Source organism: Gossypium raimondii, chromosome 4 (assembly GCF_025698545.1).
Source record: "Gossypium raimondii isolate GPD5lz chromosome 4, ASM2569854v1, whole genome shotgun sequence".
Classification (NCBI taxonomy): Eukaryota; Viridiplantae; Streptophyta; class Magnoliopsida; order Malvales; family Malvaceae; genus Gossypium; species Gossypium raimondii.
Window position 1 is genome coordinate 44,667,181 of NC_068568.1, and position 11,548 is coordinate 44,678,728.

The 11,548-nt window shown below is 32.5% G+C and overlaps 1 pseudogene; it reads right to left on the minus strand.

Moving 5' to 3' along the window:
- Positions 1-6,389: 6,389 nt before the first annotated feature.
- LOC105780821 (probable microtubule-binding protein TANGLED) lies at positions 6,390-8,555 on the minus strand (annotated as a pseudogene).
- Positions 8,556-11,548: the final 2,993 nt, after the last annotated feature.

Here is an 11,548-nt window from a genome sequence, read left to right on the forward strand (position 1 = left end):
AGCTTGTCAGCTATGTTGATTACAAATCTAACTCACATGTTAAGCATGCCACTGAAAATATTGTTCATATGCCATATCACATGCATGAGGTTAGGATGATTATGAAAAAAGGAAGACTTTGGTAGTTCTATTGCAATATTGAGTGGCTTGACCATAATGTTACTGAGTGGTTTGGCCATAGCACTATTGAGTGGCTTGTCCACAACATTATTGAGTGGCTTGACCACAACGATATAGCTTGACTGCGATATTGAGTGGCTTGGCCACAACGTTATTGAGTGGCTTGACCACAACGATACAGCTTGACTGTGATATTGAGTGGTTTAGCCAGAATGTGGTGTGTTATTGGATGGATGAATTCTAGAGAAATCTTTATTGGTGTGTAGTGGAGATGGGTAGGAATGTTTTTGAAAAACTTGCATTGATTTCTAAAAAGCTTTGCATTGGCATTCTCATGCACCTTGATATATGTAAGATGATGTTGAATATAAGTGTTGCTATATTCATGAAATGTATGGCTTAAACATTATTCTCTTTTATGTTGAGTTCACACTGAGATTTCAAAGCTCATCCCTTTAAAATTTCCCTACTTTTCAGATAACCCACGAGGTTAGGACTTGGATATGGATATCGGAGGAGTTTATTGGATGCTTTCATACACAGGTATTTTAAATTACGTTTAATACTTATTTTGGGACTATAATAAGTTTGTTTATGAACTGCGGCATGGGGCAATACTTGTGGGATTTTTATTCTGATTTGCATGACTTGATAGTATGACATTAAGTTTTAAAAATTGCATAAATTAGTTTTTTATAAGACTATGCATGAAACTTGGTTTATTTTTAAAACCTGACAAAAACACTCTTTTCCACCTCGACAATGAAAATAAGTTTTAGACAAATATATGACTTAGTTTTGAGGTTTTAAATTGTCTATTGACATTTTAGCGAATTTACATGAAATGTTTCTTTTTAACAAAATATGGTTTTAGCAAAATTTTTCATTACGATTTTATAGAAATCATCAATATTACATTTTTCTTTGTGATTCGAGAAATAAGTTTTTAATAAAATTAGACTTAGTTTTCAAAATTACTAATGTTTACAAATGAAATTTTAAAGACATTTAATTTCGAAGCTAATATGTTTTTCCAAAATAATGACAAATAACAAAATTCCTAGTTTTGAATAAATAAATGAATGATTTTGAAATATGATTGAAATTATGAAAGTTTTGAATAGTGATCAAACTTTTACAAAATACCGAAATCATCGATTACTAAAATTTATCATGTTTTTGAGAAATTAAGTTGAACATTCGATTTCACTAGTTTTGAACGATTTATGCAAATGGTTTAAAAAGTATGTTTGAAAACTACGAAAGATTTTTTGGGTCATTCCGATGGCTAATGTGGCTTTTTGAATTCGGTTGTAATGACTAAGCCAGGTTTGGGAGGTTACATTAGGTACTTAAAGAATCGATCATTGACTCAACATCCAACGACAATCCCGAACTCAAGTGTTGGTGAATTGTTCTTGTTGGTCTTGGCATGTACCTAGGAATGATTTGATACTTATAATAGTCATTATGTGTTTGGTTGACATTTTGAATGCTATGAATATATATATGTATGTATGTGATGTTAATGATCTTGTTGTTGATGACTTGTTAAGTTGTTTTGTTTTGTGCCTAATGTTCAAATGGATGAGATAATATCATGGTATGCATTGTGTTTTGATTGATGCTTGAATGAGAATGATAGATGATATACATTTAGGTTATGTTTAGGGATGTTTTGGTAAGTTTATACTTAATGTTTGAGATTGATTGAATGGTTAATTGATGCTTGAGAAGTTGAAGATGAATATATCATTTACTGACTATTGAATTGGTATTTGTATGTTCTTTTGGTTGTGCTTTATATGATGGAAATTGTTGAGGTGCCTTAAAGTATATTAGTGCATTTGTATATATTTATTTGGTTAGCTTTGAATTGTTTATTGAGGTGTTAATTGTAACATATTTGTTAGGCACTTAGGATGGTGATTATAAATGATGAAATTGACTTGTTTTGATTGTTTTTTGAATGGTTGATTTTGATTTAAAACAGATGACTTGTAGCCTTAGTGAAGCATGTTAGGAAACTTGTTACGAAAGGTAATTATAAGTACACACGGATGTGTGCCCTAAAAGGTTTGGAGACACGATCGTATGGCCTGTGAATTTTGGTAATTTTGGTTGCACACGATCTCGGAGAGTTACACAGTCTAGCCACACGACCATGCTCTTGAGTCACACGGGCTGAGCTATGTCACACGGGCTGAGCTATGACCCAAATTTCATACGACATCAAGTTGTTACACGTTTTGCTCACACGACCTCAACTCTTCCACACGGTCTAAGGACAAGGACATATGTCGCCTATTTCCAAATTTTTCCCAACTTCTTTATTTTAAATCAAATCAATCCCTATTCATTCCCGAATTGTTTTTAAGCTTCTGTATACTCAATATTATTCTGAAATAGACTGAATAAATTGTATGAAATTGTTGGGTACTTGTTCGTAACATCTCATTACTTTGGTCCAACGACCGGACCGGGTAATGGGTGTTACAAGACGATTGCGAGCGAAGATTGTTTCAAAATCGTGCTTCCATTAACTATTAATGAGAATTCTCTTTTCTTTATTCTTTTATTCCGTTATTTATATTTCGTTAACTTGATAAACTAACATTTGTATGAATGTTGAGATAAAATCTTATACATATTTCATATATTGTATGATTCGGTTATGGAAATGATTTATTGATTAAGTAATTATTTTTCTAAAATTGTGTGTTTATTTAAAAGTTGTCATAGCCCAGAAATTGGATTGGAAGAAATTGAGTTGGTGAAATCACGAGTGGTTAAGTTTTTCTGTTTTTGAGTTAAGATTGTGAAAATTATGTCAAGGGAATTAATCTAGTTTAATGGTTAAGTATTATGTTTGCGTATGAGAGGTTCTGAGTTTGAGTCATTTTCATTGAATTTTTGCCTAAATCTCTATCTTTGAACATTTGGTTTATAAATTATTTTCACTTAATTGTTGATAATAAAGAGTCTGTTGGTTCAATGGTAAGACGTCAACTTACCATTAAGTCTTGTGTTTAAATTTTTGTGTGTGCAAAGAAAAAATTATTTTTGTTTTTAACCCTAGAGAAATTTTGATTAGGATAACTAATCAGATTTAGTGAGGGTAGTAGGTGGTTTTTCTTAAAAAAAATTTTAATTAGCACCCCAAAAATCTTTTCTCACATTTCTTTCTTTTCTTTTGTTTTTCCTCTATTGTCGTTCTTTGTTCCCATTCCTTAAAATTCTCCATAAACTTCTAGTTCTTTTCTTTTCTTGTTATTGGACTATTTCTCAATCACTTGGTTTTCCGTTGCGAACCACCTTCTTGTTGCTATAATTTTGGCCATTGTTGGTCTTTGTCGATCCATTCTTTAGTGTTGTGTTTGTAATATCTCATTTTTCAGTGGTGTTAAAAATAGTGGTTTTGGGACCACGATTTTGATATGTGAGATCGTGCTTTATTATTTAATTAATTTTTTAGAGTTACACTAAGGTCGTATTAAATTTTGGTGAAGTTTTAATGTTTGCTTGGTTAGTTTAAGAAAAAGGATCAATTTGTAAGAGATGTAAAACTAGCCACAATTGAATTTTAATAATTAATTAGTTAAATTAATGAAAGGGGGAGGACCTATGGTATAATTAGACCTTGTATGCTTTAGTGGATGGTTAGTAAGGCTTTTATTTAAATTTTTACATGTTAATTACATGTTATTAGGAAAATGTAATAATAATAAAAGTAAAAATAAGACATAAAACTATCATCATCTTTATTTTCCTCCTCAGTCAACTAAAACTCCATGAAAGATCTTTGGAGTTTTCATGATTTTATTCTTAGTAATTTTTATGTTTTTGAGATCGTTGCATCTAGGTCCAGCTAACCCGTACCTTAGTTTTTGAAATTGACAAAGATTTTAAATGTTGCCATTGATGAATCCTTGTTACTTTGGATGTTAAATGATAAAATTGAAGTGTTAGTTGTTGATTAAAATTAGTTTATTAAGTAATTTTGTTAGTTTTTAAATAAAGGATTAATTTGATTAAATATTAAAATTGACATGAAATTCTTATGAATTTTGAATAATTAAGGATTTTTCTAGTTTAGAATAAAATTTGGCTAGCTTGGGATATTTGGGAATTTTATTAAAATTGAAATTTTGTGTTTAGGGACTAAATTGTGATAAATGTAAAATTTAGAGAAATGTGTAATTAATGAAAATTTAAGGATCATGTACATTAAATTGAGTGTGAAATGTATGTGAAATTAATAGATTGTATCTAATTATTATATAGATCAAGACTTGAGTCAAAAAGACAATAATTAGTGAAAATGGAAAATCGCTAAGTAGTCCCTGCTTTGCAATCGGAAGTAATCGTAGGTAAGTTCATAGTGAGTTGGTATATAAATGTAAGTTAATTGTGATTATACTATTGTTTTCTATTTAGTTGTTGGTATATATGTGAAATTCTTTTAGTTATTTATATATATTGGAGTATTGCAAATTAGTACATATGAAGTCGATAAATTAATAGTAGTTCTTCTTGAGGTTGCATATTATAGATATGAAAGTAATGAATTTATGGTATGTGTACAGAAATAATGAAGTGCCTCTGGTTGATGGAAATGTATTTAAGTAATGAATTTAAGTGTAATGCCTGGTTGAACTTAGTAATCGCGTAAGATACAATTGGCATGCCAATAGGGTTAATATGCGCTCTTGTTCGGGAGTTGCACTTTGGTGCCTTTGTTTGTACTTCAGTGCCTCTGATCGCACATTAGTGCCTCTATCTGCACTTTGGTGCCTCTGTTATGCATCTATAATGCCTCTAGTGTGGTGTAGTTACCCAGGTATCCGAGTCGAGTTATTTAGTTCATCGGGCTAAATGTTAATGGAATTCATGGTTTACTTATGTGCTTAATTGTTTATGCATATTCAAGATATTAGGAAGTGTTAAATGTTCAATGAACTACTTGTTTATATGAATTATCATGGTATGTTTTGAAATGTGAATAAGAACTAATATGGTTTGTGATTGTGTTTGATTATTAGGAATTGTAAATTATATATTTAGATTTTGATGTCAAGTAAGGTAAGTTAGTTTAATGTTTTAAACTATGAACTTACTAAGCTTTATTAGCTTACTTGTTTCATTTTTGGTTCTTTGGTAGTAACCAAATTTGCGGATTGACCGAACGGATCGATAGGAAGCTCACATTATCCAACCATTTTGGTAGTTTTTATTTTTCATTTTGGAATGTGGCATGTATATAGGTGTTTTGTTGTGAATATGTAAATGCTATGTTATAAAGGCATATTTAGTGAAATGATTGATTTGAATGTGTATGGTTGATGTGTTTTACTTTGGTATTCTTAGGGCACGTTTGGTTCGCTGTAATGGAATAGAGATGTAATTGAATAGAGCTGTAATGGAATAGAGCTGTAATAAGTAATTCAATTGTTTGGTTGAATGGAATGGAATAGAGCTGTAATAATATTCTTGTGTTTGGTTAATGGAATGATGTTGTAATAGCATAAGGAAAAAAACTAAAATGACTAGAATACCCTTAGCAAAATTTTTTTAGGTAGATGATTATTGTTATTATTATTAAATTTTAATAAGATTATTATTAAAAATAATTTAATAAAATAATATATAATTTAATAAAATCCTTAATATAATTATTATTATATGAATTAAAAAATCATAATATATAATACTATAAAAATAATATATAATCTACTTTAATTTCTTATTAATAAAATTTGAAACATTGAACTCATCCTCTTCTTCAACATCAAAACCGCACCAATTATAACAATAATCCAAATTGATTTCAAATTTTTTTGCATTTAAACCATTCCCTCTTACTAAACCTGATTTCACCATGAATTCGTCAAACTCTTTGTTTCATCTGGGGCAAATTATAGGTTTAATTTTCGTCCTTTTTCTCTTCAATTCTGAGGAGGAATCTCACATTTTTTTTCTTCAGTTTTATTATGAAGAAAATTTAATAAATAAATTTGATGAATTTTATTAGATTTGGAAAATGGTGCTTTAAAAAATTAAATGATACACTTTTAGACTCCACAAATAGAGTCAAAAGATTGACAAGTGTTCTATAGAGGTATAATAAAATATTAACCTAGTAAGATTAAAAAAGAAAAAATGTGAAATTGTTTTCTGGTAGAATCTAAATAGAATTGAAGAAGAAATAAAAGGGAAATGTTACAGGCTAAATTAACCAAAATGGTAAAGATTGAGGGTTGTATCTATGGTTATACAATAATATAGGGATTGTGCTTAAAATTTACGCCATAAGTTAATAGGCCTTAAAACGTTTGAGATAATATCCAAAATCTTGTCCCTATAAAACTGGGTGATGATGTTACACAAACCATGCTGGCTTTTAGAGACCTGAGTGCTAATACCTATCAAAATTCACTCAGTCCCATATACATATATATAACACACTCCATCTAATCCAATTTTACCTCATATACAAACACTTTTGTCTCTCAAGTCTCTACAGTCTCGTTTTTCACTTGCGTCCTTTGGATCGCTGCTTCCGAGTTGTTTTCAAACCATTCAAACCTTCTTTTATTGGCTTCATATCACCATTGCTTAATTGGTAGTCAAATGTTTTAACATTCGTAACAATTGCATGAACTATGGTCTCACTTTTCGGGACTAATACGGTTTTCCTCTCCACCACCGCATTCTGCCCGCATTTCGAATAATCCTTTTCCATCAGAGACTAGAAGCACCAGGAACAATATATTTTAGCAGAACAGGGAATATATCATGGTACGACCAGAAAAAAAACAACGGAAAAATTTGAGTTTTAACTCAATTGGTTCATGCAATTACCTTTAAAAATTGATATCTTTGCTTCCTGTGTTCAATAAATGGAGTTTTAGGATCCTTAGAAGTATTCTTGGTTTTGTTATCAACAACAGCTAGGATCTGTCTTGCAAATTGATTTGCTTGAAGTATTTCACCCACCGTTTCCCCTACTAACATTGCTGGTAATGACATTCTCCTACATTCACCTGCATCAAAAAGGTTGGATAAATCCAATTATTTTCCATCTTAGCTTGCTCAACGAAGTTGAACTTTGAAAAAGATCATTTCATCAAAAATTAGCTTATAAAGGAAAGCTAGTCTAATTGGGTTTAGGGTATATATGTATCTAACCACACTCAAGTGCAAGAGAGTACAAGAGGTAGACAAATATGGCATTCTAAAAGTTACCTTGTAGTGGATATTTATATAGGAAATTCAAAATGAATGATAAATTCAAGAAACAATGCTCAAGAGAGGGAAACTAGGCCACAAAATTTAAAAATATAAAGAAAATAATAGGGATATACCTCCTACAGTGGCTGGAAACTTCCCGACTGGTGATTTCCTTGGAGAAGAGTTCTTCATCCTTCAAATTGAAAACCACCTAATTTAGTATGCAAAACAAAAAGATTGAACCTTTTGGCACAGTTGAAGACAAACCAAAATTTGATCTTACCTCAAGGACTCTTGCTTGCATCTGAGACTAGTCCTCGTATAACCCCTAGTACTTCTTGGACTTAAACTCACCCTGATATAACCTTAGACCCTCCTGCAACTGTTAACTGCAACTTTTGCAATCTTGCCATACATTTCTCCACCTTCAAAATCCCAATAATAATTTAAAAAAAAAACCATATAAGTAAAAAAAAAAAACACTTTTTTTTTCTCATGATTTGATTAGAAAATGAAGTGCCCAAATTTACAATATGGGGGAGGATTCGTTAACATATACGTTAAATACACAGAGATTCATTTTCTAAAATAAGATTTTGTGTTTTTAAACCATAACATACATTGCACATTGACTCGATGTCCGGATTCTGCTCTTGAAATTCCTTACGAAAATCCTCCCTTCAGTATAAGAAAATGAAAAAAATCTGTTAGTTTAATGTCTCTCACAGGACATTCAATTTCTGCAACAAAACTAGTAGGCAAAATCCTTTGATTTAAGAACCAAAGCTCACTTTTCAGAACACACAGGCACATACATATATATATGTATATATATTGCATATACATTTGCTCCATTACAGGCAAGGAAACACAATCCATTTGCAAGCCTAAAAAACCAACTAAAATTTTACATAAAAAAGATAGTCAAGAAATAAGCAGATAGATTTTAGCTTTTACACGACAAGGGCACACGAATAAAAGCATGAAATTTCCAGGTAGGGGAATGTTATAATCAACAAAATTACTATGAACAAAAAACGATTCATAAGCAATACTCACAAGAAGTAAAAGAAAGCAGTGGAGGGTTTCTTAGGCATTTTATCTTTGATTTTTGTTTTCTTCTTCAGCTTCGATTTGAGTCTTGACTTTGACTCGGGTCTCTTTTCTCTCTCGCTAACAACACCCTCTTCAGCTGTCTTCTTCATGTTCTCACTTGATTTTACCCTTAACGCCGTTTGACTAACAATTTTTTTCAAGCAAAAGTGTCTATTGTTAACCCCAAAAATTCCTTACAAGCAAAACAAACTAAGAAAGCCATAATTTATTCTGCAAAAAAATACTATAAAGCAAAGGGGTAAGAGAGAAATACTGATTGGAGGCTGTTGATGGGTTATTAGCGAAAGTAACGTAGGTTGAAGATCAACGATCATTTTTTGACTTTGAAGCTTTCTTCGCCATTTTTTTCGCCTTTCTATTTCTAAGACAGGTAGGAGATGGAGACAAAGACCCAGTGTTGGCTGGCTCTCACCAGTGAAGCAGATGCCACCATAACTCGACTGTTTCCAGTGGGAAGGTGCTGGGATTTAGACTTCCACGGGAAAGGGTCAATGTCAAATTGCTAACGTATTGCTCTCAGAGGAAATGGGAAGAAAAATGAGAAAGAGGAAAGCTTCAGATGTGAGAAAGAAAGGGTTATCAGAGGAAATTTTTCACCCACCCATTCGTTGAATAGATACTCCCAACCCAGACCACTGAATTGTAAACGACACTTTTGCCCTGAATAAACCCGTTTGGAATAGGGCTGTAATAACTCATTACAGCCAACCAAACAATGGAATAGGCATGGGCCACTGAATTGGGGGAAATACATTCCTATTCCCTCCAACCAAACATGATGTTAATGTTAAGAATAAGGTTACAATTCTTGGATTGGTATTTGGATATGTGTGTTCATATTTGGTCATTTTGGTTGAGGACTGAGTATGAATTGTTAAATAATGATATGTACCTTTATAGTTGAATAGTTGGTTTGAATGGCATATTGGTTAGGTCTTATAGGTGGATTGAAATGGTATATTTTGAGCATGAAGTTATGTAGTTTTGGTATGTTAAGACTTATGGAAGTAGGATGTCTTGGTATGCAAGGGTTGGATTTGTTTTGGCCTATTTTAGTGGTAATTATAAATATACACGGCTTGGGACACGGACTGTCACACTACCGTGCGCCACACACGGTCACCACACACAGCCGTGTATATTTATTGATTTTAGGTGCAATATCTACACAGTCTAGCACACGGCCTGCGACACAACCGTGTGAGCCAAAATAGTTTGTCACACGGCTTGCGACATGGTCGTGTGACCCTATTTCAAATATTCACACGGGTGGACCTGGTACATGGCCCTGTGTCCTTATTTCAAATGTTTGCACGATCTGGGCTATGTCACACGGCTATTTTGATTCGATTTGACCCTGAATTGTTCCTAAACTATTTTTAGGGGCCACGTAAGCCCAATTTTAAGCCCATAAGTGTATTTATACCATAAATTGAATTTGTTTGCAATATGTTTATTAATTATTTGTTTAACTATTTTGAAATGAAATGAAATGTCATGTTTTGCTCAGTAACATTTCGTAACCCTAATTTGGTAAAGGAGACAAGTTAGGGGTGTTACATTTAATGGTATTAGAGCTATAATTTAATCGATTATAGGACTAACGTAACGTGTAATGAATCTAGGATATACGTGCCATATATACCCTGTGATAGTTTGATGCTTTTGATCCGTTCTAACATTATATTTTCTTATATATAAAAGATGTCGGTCGAATCAAATCGGGCTGTAGTTAATGAAGCTGAGAGTAATGTTCAAGCCTTCAACCCGGAAGCAAGTCCAAGTGAGTCAGTTTCGTAATCATTTGGTGATGAGATTAAAAGCGTATTTTTTGGTATGATGAACCAATGATTCAATGAGTTTAAACGAGCCAATACTCCGCAACCTCCACCCCCTACTGTGCCTCCTCCAACACCTCCATGTCCTCAAAATCTTGTGACTACAACTACTATTTGCCCTTCAATGGATAAGATTCAAAAATTTGGAGCTGAGGAATTTAGAGGTAAAGTTAACGATGGTCCTGCAAAAGCCGAGTACTGGTTAGTGAATACGAAGTGGGTCTTTACGAAATTTATATGTACACTTGAAGGTTGTCTAAGATGTGGGATTTTATTGTTGAAAAACGAAGAATACTCGTGGTGGTATACTTTAACTACAATGACATCCAATGATCGTATTAACTGGGACTTTTTTCAGACAGAATTCAGGAAGAAATATGTTAGTCAGTTGTATCTCGACAAGAAAAAAAAAGTTTCTTGAATTGAAACAGGGAAATCGATCAATAGCTAAGTATAAACGGGAGTTCGTATAGTTGAACAAGTATGCTCATAATATCGTATCAAATAAGGAAGAGATGTGCGTTAGATTTGAAGATAGTTTGAATGATGAAATTCGGATGTCTATTGTAGCATTGAAATTACGTGAATTTGTTGAACTATCAAAACGAGCTCAAAAGTTGAAAAAATATATAAGAGTAAACATCAGTTTGATTTGAGATCTCGAGATTTCAACAAAAGAGGACCATTTAAATCAGTTCAGACTTTTCCATTGAAGAATTTCAGAAATGATGCAAATTGATCAAGTGCTTCTTCAAAGTTCACTGACAGAGATAGAATGAGGCAGAGTAACTTGAAGTTTGTTAATTCTCCGACAGCTAGTGTTGGTAGTGTGAGAAATGTTGAAAAGACTGTTTTTGATGAACACGGAAAAAAGGTATTTTGGCGAATGTCGATCTAAGTTAAGAACTTGCTTTCAATGTGGATCTCCTAATCATTTTCTCTAAGATTGTCCAAAATGACATGGTGATTTGGAGGAATTGTTTACAGATAAGGTACGGAATATTTGGATGACGTCATCAGGAGATTTGCTAAATAAAATGGAAAATTTAAGGAAATGTCTAGTGAGATGGGCTATGTGAGTTAGGAGAGGTAGATAGGGTCAAAAAGGGCACTTGACGAATAAACTGCAAGGCTTGTTGGATAAGGAGATGGATGATGATAATTTGGCTGAAATTATTGATACTAAGTTATAGTTGAATATTGAGATTGAGAAGGATAAACGATACTGGGAACAGAGGGCTCGC